The following is a 21,903-nucleotide window of genomic DNA, read 5'->3' as shown; positions in this document are numbered from 1 at the left end:
GTGTTCCCTTTATTTTTTTGAGCAGTATATAAACTCTAGTTGTACTTTATCAAAAGCCTTTTCAAAATCAGCTATGAAAACCAGGCCAGACCGATATTTCATAATATTCTATTGTTTCCAGTACTTGTCTTATATTCAATTCAATTCAAGGAGCTTTATTGGCATGGGAAACATATGTTAACATTGCCAAAGCAAGTGAGGTAGATAATATACCAAAGTGAAATAAACAATAAAAATGAACAGTAAACATTCCACTCACAGAAGTGGAAGACATTACAAATGTCATATTATGTATATATACAGTGTTGTAACGATGTACAAATGGTTAAAGTACAAAAGGGAAAATAAATAAGGGTTGTATTTACAATGGTGTTTGTTCTTCACCTGTTGACCTTTTCTTGTGGCAACAGGTCACACATCTTGCTGCTGCGATTGCACACTGTGGTATTTCACCCAGTAGATATGGGAGTTCATCAAAATTGGGTTTATTTTCAAATTCTTTTTGGATCTGTGTAATCTGAGGGAAATATGTGTCTCTAATATGGTCCTACATTGGGCAGGAGGTTAGGAAGTGCAGCTCAGTTTCCACCTCATTTTGTGGGCAGTGTGCACATAGGCTGTCTTCTCTTGAGAGCCAGGTCTGCCTACAACGGACTTTCTCAATAGCAAGGCTATGCTCACTGAGTCTATACATAGTCAAAGCTTTCCTTAGGTTTGGGTCTGTTACAGTGGTCAAGTATTCTGCCACTGTGTACTCTCTGTTTAGGACCAAATAGCATTCTAGTTTCCTCTGTTTTTTTGTTAATTCTTTCCAATGTGTGAAGTAATTACCTTTTTGTTTTCTCATAATTGTGTTGCTCTCCTGGGGCTCTGTGGAGTCTGTTTGTGTTTGTGAACAGAGCCCCAGGAACAGCTTGCTTAGGGGACTCTTCTACAGGTTCATCTCTCTGTACGTGCTGGCTTTGTAATGGAAGGTTTGGGAATCGCTTCCTTTTATATTATCTCCAATGTATCATCCATGTAAAAACCTGTCTGATTAGGATGAATAATATCTGACAATACTTTTTTAATTCTATGCGCCAAGCATTTTGCTAGGATTTTTGCGTCACAACACTGAAGTGTAAGAGGCCTCCATTTTTTTAAATGGACTGCATCTTTATATATACCACTTGGATCCTGTTTCAGTAGTAATGAAATCAGACCTTGTTGCGTGTCCGATAATCTACCATTTATATAGGAGTGGTTAAAACATGCTAATAAATGGTCCTCTGAGTACATCAAAAAAGGTTTGGTATACTTCCACTGGTATGCCATCCAGCCCTGGAGTTTTCCCAGCCTTAAAGGCTATAATTCCATCAAGAAGTTCCTCCTCTGTAATTTGGCCTTCACATGAGTCTTTCTGTACAGATGTTAATTTTACATTATTATTAGGAAAGAAATCCATACAATTGGCTTCGGTTAGTGGACATGGAGATGACTGAAACGAAAACATATTCTTAAAGTTCTTTACTTCCTCTTTCAAAATATCATTCGTTGAATCATGCGTGACTCCATCATTTGTAACAAGTTTCAACAAAAAACTTAGAATTTCTATATTGAAGATTGAAAAAGAATTTGGTGCATTTTTCCCCCTTTTCCATCCAGTTTGCTTTATTTTTATAATATACTTCACTGAATCTGTAAGGGTGTTTAAGTGGCGGCAGAGAAGTCAGACGCAGGAGAGAAATAACTGTGTTTCCAACGGAGCAGTTTATTTACAAAAACCCACCGGAAAACATAATAATAAAAATCAGTGGGTAACATAACCCGACGCACATCAGTACGGACGTACACAAACACTTACAATAAACAATCTCCGACAAGGACATAAGGGGAAACAGAGGGTTAAATACACAACATGTAATTGATGGGATTGGAACCAGGTGTGATGGAAGACAAGACAAAACCAATGGAAAATGAAAAATGGATCAGCGATGGCTAGAAGGTTGGTGACGTCTACCGCCGAACACCGCCCGAACAAGGAGAGGGAACAACTTTGGCGGAAGTCGTGACAGGATCTTTCTTGAATAAGTTCCTCCATTTATCTTTGTTATTCTTCTAACTTATTCTGTGCCTCTATGGTACAGTTTTTATTGCAATCTATCTGTACTGTTAGTCCTTCAATTTCCTTTGTTAATATGGACTCTTTTGATCTAAATTGCTTTTGTTTTGCAGATGAGAACTGAGTTTCATGGCCTCTAAAGGCACATTTAAAAGTGGCCCATACAATAGGGGATCTGCTGTACCTATGTTATGTCTGAAAAAGTCAGTTATAAATTCTTCTGTCCTAGATCTAAAATATTTATCATCTAGTAGACTTTGATTAAATGTCCAATATCCTCGCCCACGTGGAAATTCTGTAAGAGTAATGTATATTCCAATTATGTGATGATCCGACCGCATTCTGTCCCCTATCAACACTTTTTAAACTTTTGGTGCCAGAGAGAATGGCATAAGAAAGCAGTCAAGACCTCTAGCTTGATTAAGCCTCTACCATGTATATCTCACTAGGTCAGGGTATTTAAGCATCCATATATTCAGTAATTCCAATATATTCACGACATTCCTGATTTCCTTAAGTGTCTGAGGGTGATAGTTTGTAGTGTGATTTCCTTTCAGGTCCATAGAGGTATTTTAGACCATATTAAAATCTCCCACCATAATAATAGAGTCCAGTGTTGCTTGTAGAGTTGATGAATTCTTATATATATTTTCAAAGAAGCTTGGATCATCATTATTTGGACCGTATAGGTTAATAAGCCATTTCTGTTTATTGTCCAATAACATGTTTAAAATAATCCATCTACCTTGATGATCTGTTTGGACAATTTGCACATTTGGATCAAAATTACTGTTAATTAATACCATCACCTCTTTTGAATTTCTTTGCCCATGGGAGAAATGTATTTTGCCCCCCCAGTCCTTTTTCCACAAATCTTCATCTAAAATTGTTGAATGAGTTTCCTGTAAACAATAGATATTATATTCCTTCTCTTTTAGCCAGGTAAATACTGATCGTCTTTTCTTATTATCTGCTAGGCCATTACAATTGTAACTGGCTATACTTATTTCACCACTTACCATAATGAGACAACTTTCAATTTTATTTATTAAAATATATGTTTGTAAACGTACCATTAAAAAGTAACATGATGATTGAGTGTCTATGTAGCTGTACCATGATATTTGCATTGCTATTAAGAAAAACCTCCAATTGGTCCTCACTATTCCACCCGCTATGATGGTCTCCTTGAATCATGTTGGTGTGACAGACTGGTCAGGGATAGGTTGAAAATGTCAGTGATGACACTAGCCAGCTGGTCAGCACATGCTCTGCATACACGTCCTGGTAATCAGTCTGAATGTTCCAAGATGGCGTAGCAGTTCAGACGTCCTTTACCCTCCTCTTGTCGTGTCCCGTGTATATATATATTTACATATTTTTTTCTTCGCATTATCTTTTTACATTTTTTCTTCTAAAACTCAACCTCAAAGCACTCTCCTGCAACCCGCCTCACCAATTTAAAAAAGAAAGTATTATTTACCTCAAATCCGAAATCCACAACAGAAGCTAGCCAGAGGTTAGCCATTTTCACTGGCTAACGTTGGAGTTCAGCTAGCCACGGTTAGCTGTCCTCAGCTATCCATTAGCTCGAAAAGCTATCGCCAGTTTTTGTACAGCGCGACTCAGACCAGAGCACACGGGACCTACTCTCTCTCCTTTCCCCGATTTCTACCGCAGGCTCCGGACATTTACACCTGGATCTTGCAGCTAACTAGCTGCTACCTGAGTGACTATTGGCAACGTCGGTCCCGGAATTAACACACATTATCCCGGAGCTAGCCAGCTGAAGAGTTCCGTCAGCCACTCGTGGGCTTTTCCTGAGCTAGCCAGCTCACCTATCCTGACCCGCTAGACTGCCGATGCGGAGCCCCATCGGGCCTTCACGACTGGACCACCGACGTTATCTGCCCGAGGGAGTTATCCAACTGGCCCCTCCGTCGCGACGTAACCTGATCGCCCATCTGCGGCCCACTAATCGTTAATCGTTAGCTGTCTTATCGGTTGCGATCTGAATAGGTCTATCGGACACTTATCTTGGGCCACTATAACTAACTATTTTGCCAACTTGGACTGGTCCCCCCTTCCACACAGAACCCCACTAACCCACAGACGGAAACGCACGAGGTGGCTAAAAACAGACCTCCCTCCATCTTCCACCAGCTTGCTACCTATGGCCCGGCTAGCTGTCTGAATCTCACTGGACCCTTTGATCACTCGGCTAAGCATGCCTCTCCTCAATGTCAATATGCAATGTCCATTGCTGTTCTGGTTAGTGTTTATTGGCTTATTTCACTGTAGAGCCTCTAGCCCTGCTCATTATATCTTATCCAACCTCTCAGTTCGTCCACCCACACATGCTATGACATCTTCTGGTTTCAATGATGTTTCTAGAGACAATATCTCTCTCATCATCACTAAATGCCTAGGTTTACCTCCTCTGTATTCACATCCCACCATACCTTTGTCTGTACATTATACCTTGAAGCTATTTTATCGCCCCCAGAAATCTGCTCCTTTTTCTCTCTATTCTGGACGTCACAGACGACCAATTCTTATAGCTTTTAGCCGTACCCTTATACTCATTCTTCTCTGCTCCTCTGGGGATGTAGAGGTGAATCCAGGCCCTGCAGTGCCTGGCTCCACTCCTACTCCCCAGGCGCTCTCTTTTGATGACTTCTGTAACCGTAATAGCCTTGGTTTCATGCATGTTAACATTAGAAGCCTCCTCCCTAAGTTTGTTTTATTCACTGCTTTAGCACACTCTGCCAACCCGGATGTCCTAGCTGTGTCTGAATCTTGGCTTAGGAAGTCCACCAAAAACTCTGAAATCTTCATCCCTAACTACAACGTTTTCAGACAAGATAGAACGACCAAAGGGGGCGGTGTTGCAATCTACTGCAGAGATAGCCTGCAGAGCTCTGTCCTGCTATCCAGGTCTGTACCCAAACAATTTGAACTTCTACTTTTAAAAATCCAAAATCCAAAATCCAAAAACAAGTCTCTCACGGGCGCCGCCTGCTATAGACCCCCCTCGGCCCCTAGCTGTGCTCTGGACACCATATGTGAACTGATTGCCCCCCATCTATCTTCAGAGCTCGTGCTACTAGGTGACCTAAACTGGGACATGCTTAACACCCCAGCCATCCTACAATCCAAGCTTGATGCCCTCAATCTCACACAAATTATTAATGAACCCACCAGGTACAACCCCAAAGCCGCAAACACTGGCACCCTCATAGATATCATCCTAACCAACGTGCACTCTAAATACACCTCTGCTGTTTTCAACCAAGATCTCAGCGATCACTGCCTCATTGCCTGCACCCGTAATGGGTCAGCTGTCAAACGACCTCCACTCATCACTGTCAAACGCTCCCTGAAACATTTCAACGAGCAAGCCTTTCTAATCGACCTGGCCCTGGTATCCTGGAAGGATATTGACCTCATCCCGTCTGTAGAGGATGCCTGGATATTTTTTTTAAATGCCTTCCTCACCATCTTAAATAAGCATGCCCCTTTCAAGAAATTTAGAACCAGGAACAGATATAGCCCTTGGTTCTCCCCAGACCTGACTGCCCTTAACCAACACAAAAATATCTTGTGGCGTTCTGCATTAGCATCGAACTGCCCCCGCGATATGCAACTTTTCAGAGAAGTTAGAAACCAATACACACAGGCAGTTAGAAACGCCAAGGCTAGCTTTTTCAAACAGAAATTTGCTTCCTGCAACTCAAACTCTAAAAAGTTCTGGGACACTGTAAAGTTCATGGAGAATAAGAACACCTCCTCCCAACTGCCCACTGCACTGAGGATAGGAAACTCTGTCACCACCGATAAGCCCACTATAATTGAGAATTTCAATAAGCATTTTTCTGCGGCTGGCCATGCTTTCCACCTAACTACCCCTACTGCATTCAACAGCACTGCACCCCCCACAGCTACTCGCCCAAGCCTCCCCCATTTCTCCTTCTCCCAAATCCATTCAGCTGATGTTCTGAAAGAGCTGCAAAATCTGGAACCCTACAAATCAGCTGGCCTTGACAATCTGGACCCTTTCTTTCTAAAATTATCTGCCGAAATTATTGCAACCCCTATTACTAGCCTGTTCAACCTCTCTTTTGTGTCGTCTGAGATTCCCATAGATTGGAAAGCAGCTGCTGTCATCCCCCTCTTCAAAGGAGGTGACACTCTTGACCCAAATTGCTACAGACCTATATCCATCCTACCCTGCCTTTGTAAGGTCTTCGAAAGCCAAGTTAACAAACAGATTACCGACCATTTCGAATCCCACCGCACCCTCTCCGCTATGCAATCTGGTTTCAGAGCTGGCCATGGGTGCACCTCAGCCACGCTCAAGGTCCTAAACGACATCGTAACCGCCATCGATAAGAAACAATACTGTGCTGCCGTATTCATTGACCTGGCCAAAGCTTTTGACTCTGTTAATCACCACATCCTCATCGGCAGACTCAGTAGCCTTGGTTTCTCAAACGATTGTGTCACCTGGTTCACCAACTACTTCTCTGATAGAGTTCAGTGTGTCAAATCGGAGGGCCTGCTGTCCGGACCTCTGGCAGTCTCTATGGGGGTACCACAGGGTTCAATTCTTGGGCCAACTCTTTTCTCTGTATACATCAATGATGTCGCTCTTGCTGCTGGTGAATCTCTGATCCACCTCTACGCAGACGACACCATTCTGTATACTTCTGGCCCTTCTTTGGACACTGTGTTAACCTCTATGGGACCGGCGGGACGAATTCGTCCCACCTACGTAACATCCACTGCCAGCCTGTGGCGCGATTTTCAAAATCTTCAAAATCCTATTACTTCAATTTCTCAAACATATGACTATTTTACAGCCATTTAACCTCTTGGGGCTAGGTGGGACGCTAGCGTGCCACCTGTGGTGCACTCCATCAACAGCAGGTGCATTTCAAGAGCGGCAAATTTGAATCCAAATAAATGTCAAAATTCAAATTTTTCAAAAATACAACTATGTTACACCATTTGAAAGATAAACATCTCCTTAATCTAACCACGTTTTACGATTTCAAAAAGGTTTTACGGCGAAAGCATAAATTTAGAGTATGTTAGGACAGTACATTTACAAGAGTTGTGTGTAATGTTTTGTCAAGTCAAAGACAGGGTCACCAAAACCATAAAACCAGCTAAAATGATACACTAACCTTTTACAATCTCCATCAGATGACACTCCTAGGACATTATGTTAGACAATGCATGCATTTTTAGTTCTATCAAGTTCATATTTATATACAAAAACAGCGTTTTACTATGGCATTGATGTTGAGGAAATCGTTTCCCTCCAATAACCGGCAGTCAAGTCAGCGTCACAAATTAAATAATTAAAATTAGAAAACATTGGTAAAATATTATATTGTCATTTAAAGAATTATAGATTTACATCTTTTGAACGCAATCAACTTGCCAGATTTAAAAATAACCTTACTGGGAAATCACACTTTGCAATAATCTGAGCACTGTGCCCAGAAAAATACGCGTTGCGATACAGACTAGACGTCATGTTGGGGAGATCTAAAATCGAAAATACTATGTAAATAATCCATTACCTTTGATTCTCTTCATCAGATGTCACTTCCAGGTATCACAGGTCCATAACGAATGTAGTTTTGTTCAAAAAAGCTCATCATTTATGTCCAAAAATCTCCGTCTCGTTAGCACATGATGTAAGCCAGCCGGACTTCTCGTCATGAACGAGGGGAAAAAATATATTTCCGTTCGTTCAAACATGTCAAACGTTGTATAGCATAAATCATTAGGGCCTTTTTTAACCAGAACATGAATAATATTCAAGGTGGACGAATGCATAGCCTTTTATAACGTATTGGAACGAGGGTACCCAACATGAAGTAGCGCGCCAGGTGTCTAATGGGACATCACCGTTCCATGGCTCTTGTTCGGTCAGATCTCCCTCCAGAAGACTCAAAACACTTTGTAAAGGCTGGTGACATCTAGTGGAAGCAATAGGAAGTGCCAAAATATTCCTAAACCCCTGTGTTTTTCAATGGGATAGGTTTAAAGTCAATACAACACATCAGGTATCCACTTCCTGTCAGAAAATGTCTCAGGGTTTTGCCTGCCAAATGAGTTCTGTTATACTCACAGACACCATTCAAACAGTTTTGGAAACTTTAGAGTGTTTTCTATCCATATATAATAAGTATATGCATATTCTAGTTACTGGGTAGGATTAGTAACCAGATTAAATCGGGTACATTTTTTTTATCCAGACGTGCAAATGCTGCCCCCTAGACCCAACAGGTTAAAGATAAGACTCTCGTTAATCTAACCACACTGTCCGATTTCAAAAAGGCTTTACAACGAAAGCAAAACATTAGATTATGTCAGCAGAGTACCAAGCCAGAAATAATCAGACACCCATTTTTCAAGCCAGCATATAATGTCACCAAAACCCAGAAGACAGCTAAATGCAGCACTCACCTTTGATGATCTTCATCAGATGACAACCCTAGGACATTATGTTATACAATACATGCATGTTTTGTTCAATCAAGTTCATATTTATATCAAAAACCAGCTTTTTACATTAGCATGTGACGTTCAGAACTAGCATACCCCCCGCAAACTTACGGGGAATTCGCTAACATTTTACTAAATTACTCACGATAAACGTTCACAAAAAGCATAACAATTATTTTAAGAATTATAGATACAGACCTCCTCTATGCACTCGATATGTCCGATTTTAAAATAGCTTTTTGGTGAAAGCACATTTTGCAATATTCTAAGTACATAGCCCAGGCATCACGGGCTCGCTATTTAGACACCGGGCAAGTTTAGCACTCACCATAATCATATTTACTATTATAAAAATGTCATTACCTTTTGTTGTCTTCGTCAGAATGCACACCCAGGACGTCTACTTCAATAACAAATGTTGGTTTGGTCCAAAATAATCCATCGTTATATCCGAATAGCGGCGTTTTGTTCGTGCGTTCCAGACACTATCCGAAATAGTAAAGAAGTGTCGCGCGCTTGGCGCAATTCCTGACAATAAAATTCAAAGTATTCCATTGCCGTACGTCGAAGCATGTCAACCGCTGTTTAAAATCAATTTTTACGTCATTTTTCTCGTAGAAAAGCGATAAAATTCCGACAGGGAATCTCCTTTTCGGCAAACAGAGGAAAAAATCCCAAAGGCGGGGGCGGTCGGGGTCACGCGCATAAGCTAGTGTCTCTTGATGGGCCACTTGAGAAAGGCGATAATGTGTTTCAGCCTGGGGCTGGAATGACGACATTCTCTTTTTTCCCGGGCTATGAGAGCCTATGGACGACGTGGGAAGTGTCACGTTAGAGCAGAGATCCTTAGTAAATGATAGAGATGGCAAAGAAGTTCCAGAAATGGTCAGACAGGCCACTTCCTGTAAAGGAATCTCTCAGGTTTTGACCTGCCATTTGAGTTCTGTTATACTCACAGACACCATTCAAACAGTTTTAGAAAATTTAGGGTGTTTTCTATCCATATGTAATAAGTATATGCATATTCTAGTTACTGAGTAGGAGTGGTAACCAGATTAAATCGGGTATGTTTTTTATCCAGCCGTGTCAATGCTGCCCCCTAGCCCTAACAGGTTAACAACCCTCCAGATGAGCTTCAATGCCATACAACTCTCCTTCCGTGGTCTCCAACTGCTCCTAAATACAAGTAAAACTAAATGCATGCTCTTCAACCGATCGCTGCCTCCACCTGCCCGCCTGTCCAGCATCACTTCTCTGGACGGTTCTGACTTAGTATTTGTGGACAACTACAAATACCTAGGTGTCTGGTTAGACTGTAAACTCTCCTTCCAGACTCACATCAATCATCTCCAATCCAAAGTTAAATCTAGAATTGGCTTCCTATTTCGCAACAAAGCATCCTTCACTCATGCTGCCAAACATACCCTCGTAAAACTGACCATCCTACCAATCCTCGACTTCGGCGATGTCATTTACAAAATAGCCTCCAATACCCTACTCAACAAGCTGGTTGCAGTCTATCACAGTGCCATCCGTTTTGTCACCAAAGCCCCATATTCTACCCACCACTGTGACCTGCACGCTCTCGTTGGCTGGCCTTCGCTTCATAATTGTCGCCAAACACATTGGCTCCAGGTCATCTACAAGACCCTGCTAGGTAAAGTCCCCCCTTATCTCCGCTCACTGGTCACCATAGCAGCACCCACCTGTAGCACGCGCTCCAGCAGGTATATCTCTCTGGTCACCCCTAACGCCAACTCTTCCTTTGGTCGTCTCTCCTTCCAGTTCTCTGCTGCCAATGACTGGAACGAACTACAAAAATCTCTGAAACTGGAAACACTTATCTCCCTCACTAGCTTTAACCTCTATGGGCTAGGTGGGACGCTTGTATTTTCACGTCCGGATGAAAAATGTGCCCAGAACTAGGATATGCATATTATTAGTATATTTGGATAGAAAACACTCTGAAGTTTCTAAAACTGTTTGAATGATGTCTGTGAGTATAATAGAACTCATATGGCAGGCAAAAACCTGATAAAAATCCAACCAGGAAGTGGGAAATATGAGGCTTGTAGTTTTTCAAGTGATTCCCTATCCAAACTACAGTGTCTGTGGGGTCATATTGCACTTCCTAAGACTTCCACTAGATGTCAACAGTCTTTAGAACCTTGTTTCATGCTTTTACTGTGAATGGGGAGAGAATAAGAGCTGTTCCAACTAGGCGTCCCAGGATAAGGCATGACTTCAGTCACGCGCGCAGCCTTGGGAGCGAGCTGAGTTCATCTTCATTCCTAAAGAGAAAGGATTTGTCTGGTTGGAATTTTATTGAAGATTTATGATAAAAACAACCTAAAGATTGATTCTATACATCGTTTGACATGTTTCTCCAAACTGTAGTATAACTTTTTTGACTTTTCGTCTGGACTTAGTAAGCGCGCGCCTTCTGCATTTGGAATAGTAAACCTAACGCGCGAACAAAATTGAGGTATTTGGACATAAAGATTAACTTTATCGAACATTTATTGTGGAACTGGGATTCCTGGGAGTGCATTCCAATGAAGATCATCAAAGGTAAGTGAATATTTATCATGCTATTTCTGAGTTTTGTTGACTCCAACATGGCGGGTTTCTGTTTGGCTTGTTGTTGTTGTCTGAGCGCCGTACTCAGATTATTGCAAAGTGTGCTTTCGCCGTGAAGCTTTTTAGAAATCTGACACAGCGGTTGCATTAAGCACCAGCTATCAGAGCAGCTCCCAGATCACTGCACCTGTACATAGCCCATCTATAATTTATCCCAAACTACTACCTCTTCCCCTACTGTATTTATTTATTTTATTTATTATTTTGCTCCTTTGCACCATATTATTTATATTTTAACTTTGAACTTTCATCAAATTATAATTCTACCATTCCAGTGTTTTACTTGCTATACTTTATTTACTTTGCCACCATGGCCTTTTTTTGCCTTTACCTCCCTTATCTCACATCATTTGCTCACATTGTATATAGGCTCATTTTTGTCTACTGTATCATTGATTGTATGTTGTTTTACTCCATGTGTAACTCTGTGTTTTTGTATGTTGTCGAACTGCTTTGCTTTATCTTGGCCAGGTCGCAATTGTAAATGAGAACTTGTTCTCAACTTGCCTACCTGGTTAAATAAAGGTAAAATAAAAAAAATTAAAAATGTTAACCTGTTTAAAGGTCTTACTCACATCGGCTGTGGAGAGCGTGATCACATAGACGTCCGGAACAGCTAGTGCTCTCATGCATGGTTCAGTGTTGCTTGCCTCAAAGAGAGCATTGAAGGCATTTAGCCTGTCTGGTAGGCTCGCATCAATGGGCTGCTCTCGGCTATGTTTTCCTTTGTAATCCTGCTAGTTGCAAGCCCTGCCACGTGACGAGCGTCAGATCACACATATAAGGATTCGATCTTAGTCCTGTATTGCTCATTGGAGGTCATAGTGTCCCGCTCCTTGAACGCAGCAGTTCTAGCCTTTAGCTCGTTGAGGATGTTGCCTGAGTCAGAGAGAGAGAGAAAGTCAGAGAGTGAGAGAGTCAGAGAGAGAGAGAGAGTCAGAGAGAGAGAGTCAGAGAGAGAGAGTCAGAGAGAGAGAGTCAGAGAGAGAGAGAGAGAGTCAGAGAGAGCGAGAGAGTCAGAGAGAGAGAGAGAGAGAGTCAGAGGGAGAGAGAGTCAGAGAGGGAGAGAGAGTCAGAGAGAGCGAGAGAGTCAGAGAGAGAGAGAGAGAGTCAGAGGGAGAGAGTCAGAGAGAGTCAGAGGGAGAGAGAGAGAGCGAGTCAGAGAGAGAGAGAGCGTCAGAGGGAGAGAGAGAGTCAGAGAGAGGTGAGTGTCAGAGGGAGAGAGAGAGTGAGAGAGAGTCAGAGAGAGAGTCAGAGAGAGCGAGAGAGTCAGAGAGAGAGAGTCAGAGAGAGTCGGAGAGAGAGAGAGAGAGAGAGAGTCAGAGGGAGAGAGAGAGCGAGTCAGAGAGAGAGAGAGAGCGTCAGAGGGAGAGAGAGAGTCAGAGAGAGGTGAGTGTCAGAGGGAGAGAGAGAGTGAGAGAGAGTCAGAGAGAGAGTCAGAGAGAGCGAGAGAGTCAGAAAGAGAGAGTCAGAGAGAGTCGGAGAGAGAGAGAGAGAGAGTCAGAGGGAGAGAGAGAGCGAGTCAGAGAGAGAGAGAGAGCGTCAGAGGGAGAGAGAGAGTCAGAGAGAGGTGAGAGTCAGAGGGAGAGTGTCAGAGGGAAGGATTAGGAACCGGTTTTTCACTACATGATTGAATATGTCAGCTATTCATCAGCGTAGCATTCCACCACCAACTCTAGAGAGAACAAAAGACTAGGAACATGAGGCATGCTCTGCCTTCCTAGGAACATGAGGTATGCTCTGGCTTCCTAGGAACATGAGGCGTGCTCTGCCTTCCTAGGAACATGAGGCATGCTCTGCCTTCCAGACTCCAGAATAGCTTGACCTCTGGAACATGGTAGCACCGCCCAACAACACTGCAATACACCGACCATATGCACATTACAATGACCCAGAGAGAGAGACAGAGACACAGAGAGAGAGGGACAAAGCGAGAGAAAGAGAGATAGAAGGAAAGCGAGAAAGCGGGGGGGTTCGCAAGCTAGCATATTCTAGACACAATATGCACATAAGAATGTTTACAGGTATACAGATGGACACACAGAGGTTCGTTATTTATCTGTGCCTCAATGGAGTCTGTCAAAACTAGCCCTAACCTGCCATAGTGACGGATACAAGCTGCTGAGTGAGACTTTCTACCAGTAGAGACAGTGCATTAAAATCCCAATGCACAGCTTCTGCTCATTGTGACAGTCTACTGTTAGGGAATAGGGTACTCTATTAAATTCATTGTTGATGTAGTTCTGTCACAGATTGGTAAGGTATAACAATGGGAAAAGTTCAGTTCCAACAATGTACCAGAAGAAGTGAAACTTTAATAAAGTACTGTATGTGTCTAATTACTTTAACAGTGGATAAAAATGTTAGCCTAATAATACTAAAAGATGGAAAGTGAAAATAATGGATCATGCCATCATCGTTATACCTTCACTTTCTCGTTTTATTTTCGCATATTCACTATTGACATTTCATGTTGAAGAAATTAATTATTTCGGTAGTCAAAGTATTAATCCTGACATTTGCACATCCCAAGCGGTCAGTACGAACAGCAGACTGTCTGATTTCAATTGTCTCGATCGCGGTAGATGACTTGACTATATAACACTCTCCAGCTGCTATAACATCGGCAACACTCTAATTGGAGAGAGAGATTAATTCATACACCTGTACATAAAACTTTTGTAATAAAGCACTGGTACTTTCTCAAACATCTTGTTTTTCTTTGTTTGATTTCAGGTGTTGCAAATTGTATGTGTGTTCGCAGGTGACAGAAAAGAACGCTCGAAGGTTTCAGTGCTGTTGAAATGTTTAGGCGCCGACTTGAAGGTTGTTAATTACAATGTATTTTATTTTATTTAACCTTTATTTAACTAGGCAAGTCAGTTAATTAAGAACAAATTCTTATTTACAATGACGGCCTACCAAAAGGCAAAAGGCCTCCTGCGAGGACGGGGGCTGGGATTAAAAATCCAAATAAAATATAAATATAGGACAAAACACACATCACGACAAGAGACAACACAACACTACATAAAGAGAGACCTAAGACAACAACATAGCAAGGCAGCAACACATGACAACGCAGCATGGTAGCAACACAACATGACAATAACATGGTAGCAACACAACATGACAACAACATGGTAGCAACACAACGTGGTAGAAGCACAAAACATGCTACAAACATTATTGGGCACAGACAACAGCACTCACAGTGAGCATCAATATAGTTCACAACACTGGGACAACACAATATTGTCTCACAGTCTCTCACCTTCAACCTAGCTGTAGGGGTGATTTGTAGCTTGGGGTTAACACTAGTAAGCTTCTATAGCATCTCAGACTGGACAAACTTATCGTAGACCAGTCTCACCTTCAACCAATTTGTAAGTCACTCTGGATAAGAGCGTCTGCTAAATGTCTTAAATGTAATGTAAACCCTGCTGCTTCTGAATCTGTCAAACATGACATCAGAGGTGAACGATCATGAGGGGTTGGGAAGAGATCATTTTTTCGGTACTCGATTCATCCGTTCTCATAATAGTTTATCATATTTTTCAAATGTTCAAGTACATCTTCCTGTTTAACTTATTTGCTTCTTTGTTTCATGTCTGAGAAAGCCTAATTCATTCTCAGTCTCTGTATTGTGAACTGTTAATGGTCTGTGTGAAGGCATGCAGCTCATTGTGTGTAACCCCAGACACACATAGAGCCCTGTAGGCCTGAACTCCCTCTGACCTCACAATGGACATTATGTCATTAGTGTTTTAAGTGCCCAGAGTTCCACTCCACAGCATGCTAAGGTAGGCAGGACTCCCAGAAGAGGGAGGGTGTGTCTGTGTGACATCAATCAGTGTGTCTGACCCCTACGGCCGACCCAACCCCCCAGCTCAACCCCCTTTCCCTCCTTCCTCTTCCCTCCTCCCTTCTGTCACAGGTCAGCACTGATCTGTCATCGTCTGTCTCTCTCTGCCTACTGGGGCATCCAACCCTCCAACCCCCTGTTATCACAGTTTCTGTCTCTGTCTCTGTCTCTGTCCCTGTCCCTGTCTCTGTCTCTGTCTCTCTGCCTCTCTTTGTCTCTCTCTGTCTCTCTCTGTAACGATCGTCGTGCAGGAAGGAAGAAGTGGACCAAGGCGCAGCTGGGAGCGAACTCATGTTATTTATTACAGACTGAAATAACACGGTCAAAACAGAGAATAAACGTATCGCTACTGCTCCAACAAAAAGAGACAACAACCCACAAACATTGTGGGGGGAAAAGGAACTTAAATATGATTCCCCAATCAGAGGCAACTAGTGACAGCTGTCTCTGATTGTGAATCGACAGAACCCAACATAGAAATACGCCCCAAAGCAAGGCTATACCAAAAACATAGAAAATAAACTATAGAAATGCCACACCCTGACCAAAATAGAAGAGTTCACCTGGTCAGGGCGTGACACTCTCTGTCTCTCTCTGTCTCTCAATTCAATTCAAAGGGCTTTATTGGCATGGGAAACATATGTTTACATTGCCAAAGCAAATGAAATAGACAATAAACAAAAGTTAAATAAACAATAACAAATGAACAGTAAACATTACACTCACAAAAGTTCCAAAGGAATAGAGACATTTCATTTCATTTCAATCATATTATGGCCATATCCAGTGTTGTAACGATGTGCAAATAGTTAAAGTACAAAAGGGAAAATGAATAAACATAAATAAGGGTTGTGTTTACAATGGGGTTTTTCTTTACTGGTTGCCCTTTTCTTGTAGCAACAGGTCACAAATCTGCTGCCATTGCACACTGTGGTATTTCACCTAATAGATATGGGAGTTTATCAAAATTGGGTTTGTTTTCGAATTCTTTGTGGGTCTGTGTAATCTGAGGGAAATATGTGTCTCTAATATGGTCATACATTGGGCAGGAGGTTAGGAAGTGCAGCTCAGTTTCCACCTCATTTTGTGGGCAGTGTGCACGTAGCCTGTCTTCTCTTGAGAGCCAGGTCTGCCTCCCTTTCTCAATAGCAAGGCTATGCTCACTGAGTCATAGTCAAAGATTTCCTTAATTTTGGGTCAGTTTATTATCATTTTTTAATTTCACCTTTATTTAATTAACCAGGTAGACTAGTTGAGAACAAGTTCTCATTTACAACTGCGACCTGGCCAAGATAAAGCAAAGCAGTGCGACACAAAAAACAACACAGAGTTACACATGGAATAAACAAACATACAGTCAATAATACAATAGAAAAAAGTCTATATACAGTCTGTGCAAATGAAGAAGGATAAGGGAGGTAAGAGGTCAGGTATTCTGCCACTGTGTACTGTCTTTTTAGGGCCAAATAGCATTCTAGTGTGCTCTGTTTTTTTGTTCATTCTTTCCAATGTGTCAAGTAATTATATTTTTGTTTTCTCATGATTTGGTTGAGTCTAATTATGTTGCTGTCCTTGGGCTCTGTTTGTGAACAGAGCCCCAGGACCGTCTTGCTTAGGGGACTCTTCTCCAGGTTTATCTCTCTGCAGGTGATGGTTTTGTTATTGAAGGTTTGGGAATCGCTTCCTTTTAGGTGGTTGTCGAATTTAACAGCTCTTTTCTGGATTTTGACAATTGGCGGATATCGGCCTAATTCTGCTCTGCATGCATAATTTGGTGTTTTACGTTGCACCCAGAGGATATTTTTGCAGAATTCGGCATGCAGTGTCAATTTAATGTTTTTCCCATTTTGTGAATTATTGGTTGGTGAGTGGAACCCAGACCTCACAACCTTAATGGACAATGGGTCCTATAACTCATGTGGTGAAGCATTTTTAGCCAGATCCTAATTGGTATGTCAAATTTTATGTTCCTCTTGATGGCATCGAAGGCCCTACTTGCCTTTCTGATCGTTCACAGCTTTGTGGAAGTTACCTGTGGTGCTGATGTTTAGGCCGAGGTATGTATAGTTTTTTGTGTGCTGTAGGGCAACGGTGTCTAGATGCAATTTATATTTGTGGCCTCCCTCTCTCAGTCTCTAATCACAGTCTGGCCATCCATCCATCCATTCACCTCCATCCCATCTGGCCTATTTTAGCCTATATCCCAAGAGGAAAGAGGACAGAGAGGTGTAGTTATTCTACAATAGGGTTCCTGTCACTGCAATATGTTGAAAAGAGACAGAGTGAGACAAAGAAAATAGAAAGAGATAGAAAAGAGAAGAGTACGACAAACAGAGAAAGGTTGAAACTGAGAGAAAAGTGAGAAAGGGAGAAAAGAGAGAGTGAGACAGAGCAAAAAGAGGATTGAGACAGAGAGGTCCTGTCTTCACCCTCTCTTCCACAAGACCGTTAATCCCAGCATTCCAGCACCCCCTGACAACCAGGGATCAGAGGTAATGTTAACCCTGGTTCCATCTCCAGGGCCCAGACTCCCTCTGGGAGTCAACTCCCCCGACCCCGTAACCCCTGTGATGTCAGACAGAGACATGAGGTCACAGGAGGTCACACAGGGTCACGGTCAAGACTTCTGTCTGGTTATCGTCTTATTGTCACTGTGTGTGTGTGTGTGTGTGTGTGTGTGTGTGTGTGTGTGTGTGTGTGTGTGTGTGTGTGTGTGTGTGTGTGTGTGTGTGTGTGTGTGTGGTGTGTGTGTGTGTGTGTGTGTGTGTGCGTTTCTGTGAAGCTGCTTAACACCGTCCTGTCCTCATCTCATCCATCACCCTTGGTCCATTCCAGACCGCCCAACCAGTCGTCAACACAGATACTTTTGATTAACCATCTATCTGACCAGGGACTAGGACCACCTCCTCAGATGGTGATGGAATGGAAGGGGAGGTGAGGTATGTAGAGCATCTGTCTGACCAGGGACTAGGACCACCTCCTCAGATGGTGATGGAATGGAAGGGGAGGTGAGGTATGTAGAGCATCTGTCTGACCAGGGACTAGGACCACCTCCTCAGATGGTGATGGAATGGAAGGGGAGGTGAGGTATGTAGAGCATCTGTCTGACCAGGGACTAGGACCACCTCCTCAGATGGTGATGGAATGGAAGGGGAGGTGAGGTATGTAGAGCATCTGTCTGACCAGGGACTAGGACCACCTCCTCAGATGGTGATGGAATGGAAGGGGAGGTGAGGTATGTAGAGCATCTGTCTGACCAGGGACTAGGACCACCTCCTCAGATGGTGATGGAATGGAAGGGGAGGTGAGGTATGTAGAGCATCTGTCTGACCAGGGACTAGGACCACCTCCTCAGATGGTGATGGAATGGAAGGGGAGGTGAGGTATGTAGAGCATCTGTCTGACCAGGGACTAGGACCACCTCCTCAGATGGTGATGGAATGGAAGGGGAGGTGAGGTATGTAGAGCAGGCAGGTCACCCGTAAAAGAAAAAAATCGGCGTCCATCCATGTCTGAGGACGTCGGGAGATGACGTGGAAACCGGCTACCAGGGGCAACAGTGAGCACTGTTACCTTCAACTCGGTTTGGGTTTTGCTATGGGGATTGGGGATGGGCGCATGCATCTGCCTCTGATTCAAAAGGTTGCTTGTCCGAAATGTAACGTTTGGAACAACTTTGAAATTTGACGTTTGAGAAATATGGACGAACGTCTAATTCTGACGTGAGACTGTGAGAGTTTGTAGATGGAGAGATGGTCTTTAGAATAGGTTGGTGTCTGTAGGGTGTGTATTATGGGGGTGGGGGGGTCTGTGGGGCTGGGAGATTGACAGTGCTGTCTATGTGTGTACAGTCATGGCCAAAAGTTTTGATAATGACACAAATATACATTTTCACAAAGTCTGCTGCCTCTGTCTTTAGATATTTTTGTGAGTTGTTACTATGGAATACGGAAGTATAATTACAAGCATTTCATAAGTGTCAAAGGCTTTTATTGACAATTACATGAAGTTGATGCAGAGTCAATATTTGCAGTGTTGACCCTTCTTTTTCAATACCTCTGCAATCCGCCCTGGCATGCTGTCAAATAACTTCTGGGCCACATCCTTACTGATGGCAGCCCATTCTTGCATAATCAATGCTTGGAGTTTGTCAGAATTTTAGTTTTTTTGTTTGTCCACCCGCCTCTTGAGGATTGACCACAAGTTCTCAGTGGGATTAAGGTCTGGGGAGCTTCCTGGCCATGGACCCAAAATATCGATGTTTTATTCTCCGAGCCACTTAGTTATCACTTTTGCCTTATAGCAAGGTGCTCCATCATGCTGGAAAAGGCATTGTTCCTCACCAAACTGTTCCTGGATGGTTGGGAGAAGTTGCTCTCGGAGGATGTGTTGGTACCATTCTTTATTCATGGCTGTGTTTTTAGGCAAAATTGTGAGTGAGCCCACTCCCTTGGCTGAGAAGCAACCCCACACATGAATGGTCTCAGGATGCTTTACTGTTGGCATGACACAGGACTGATGTTAACCTGTTAGGGCTAGGGGGCAGTATTGACACGGCCGGATAAAAAACGTACCCGATTTAATCTGGTTACTACTCCTTCCCAGTAACTAGAATATGCATATAATTATTGGCTTTGGATAGAAAACACCCTAAAGTTTCTAAAACTGTTTGAATGGTGTCTGTGAGTATAACAGAACTCAAATGGCAGGCCAAAACCTGAGAAGATTCCATGCAGGAAGTGGCCTGTCTGACAAGTTGTGTTTCATCTTGGCTCTTTTTATTGAAGACTGAGGATCTTTGCTCTAACGTGACACTTCCTACGGCTCCCATAGGCTCTCAGAGCCCGGGAAAAAGCTGAACGATATCGAGGCAGCCCCAGGCTGAAACACATTATCGCTTTTGGCAAGTGGCCGATCAGAGTACTATGGGCTTAGGCGCGTGCCCGAGTCGACCCCATGCTTTATTTTCTTTCGTCTGTTTACCTAAACGCAGATACCCGGTCGGAATATTATCGCTTTTTTATGAGAAAAATGGCATAAAATTTGATTTTAAACAGCGGTTGACATGCTTTGAAGTACGGTAATGGAATATTTCGAATTTTTTTGTCACGAATTGCGCCATGCTCGTCACCCTTATTTACCCTTTCGCATAGTGTCTTGAACGCACGAACAAAACGCCGCTGTTTGGATATAACTATGGATTATTTTGAACCAAACCAACATTTGTTATTGAAGTAGAAGTCCTGGGAGTGCATTCTGACGAAGACAGCAAAGGTAATAACATTTTTCTTATAGTAAATCTGACTTTGGTGAGTGCTACACTTGCTGGGTGTCTAAATAGCTAGCCCTGTGATGCCGGGCTATCTACTGAGAATATTGCAAAATGTGCTTTCACCGAAAAGCTATTTTAAAATCGGACATATCGAGTGCATAGAGGAGTTCTGTATCTATAATTCTTAAAATAATTGTTATGCTTTTTGTCAACATTTATCGTGAGTAATTTAGTAAATTCACCGGCAGTGTTCGGTGGGAATGCTAGTCACATGCTAGTCACATGCTAAAGTAAAAAGCTGTTTTTTGATATAAATATGAACTTGATTGAACAAAACATGCATGTATTGTATAACATAATGTCCTAGGGTTGTCATCTGATGAAGATCATCAAAGGTTAGTGCTGCATTTAGCTGTGGTTTGGGTTTATGTGACATTATATGCTAGCTTGAAAAATAGGTGTCTGATTATTTCTGGCTGGGTACTCTGCTGACATAATCTAATGTTTTGCTTTCGTGTAAAGCCTTTTTGAAATCGGACAGTGTGGTTAGATTAACAAGAGTCTTGTCTTTAAAATGGTGTAAAATAGTCATATGTTTGAAAAATTGAAGTTTTTGCATTTTTGAGGTTTTTGAATAACGCGCCACGGGATTACACTGGCTGTTACGTAGGTGGGACGATTTGGTGCCACCTAGCCTAGAGAGGGTAGCGCTCACATTGTCTTCTCCGGACCAGCTTTCTTCTGGATGCCACAAACAATCGGAAAGGGGATTCATCAGAGAAAATGACTTTACCCCAGTTCTCAGCAGTCCAATCCCTGTACCTTTTGCAGAATATCAGTCTGTCCCTGATGTTTTTCCTGGAGAAAAGTGGCTTCTTTGCTGCCCTTCTTGACACCAGGCCATCCTCCAAAGGTCTTCGCCTCACTGTGCGTGCAGATGCACTCATACCTGCCTGCTACCATTCCTGAGCAAGCTCTGTACTGGTGGTGCCCCAATCCCGCAGCTGAATCAACTTTAGGAGACGGCCCTGGTGCTTGCTGGACTTTCTTGGGTGCCCTGAAGCCTTCTTCACAACAATTGAACCACTCTCCTTGATGTTTTTGATGATCCAATAAATGGTTTATTTAGGTGCAATCTTACTGACAGCAATATCCTTGCTCGTGAAGCCCATTTTGTGCAAAGCAATGATGATGGCACGTGTTTCCTTGCAGGTAACCATGATTGACAGAGGAAGAACAATGATTCCAAGCACCACCCTCCTTTTGAAGCTTCCAGTCTGTCATTCGAACTCAATCAGCATGACAGAGTGATCTCCAGCCTTGTCCTCGTCAACACTCACACCTGTGTTAACGAGAGAATCACTGACATGATGTCAGCTGGTCCTTTTGTGGCAGGGCTGAAATGCAGTAGAAATGTTTTTGGGGGATTCAGTTCATTTGCATGGCAAAGAGGGACTTTGCAATTAATTGCAATTCATCTGATCACTCTTCATAACATTCTGG

This window comes from Salmo salar, chromosome 09, assembly GCF_965601325.2.
Source record: "Salmo salar chromosome 09, fSalSal1, whole genome shotgun sequence".
Lineage (NCBI taxonomy): Eukaryota > Metazoa > Chordata > Actinopteri > Salmoniformes > Salmonidae > Salmo > Salmo salar.
Note: the sequence above shows the minus strand (reverse complement) of the source record.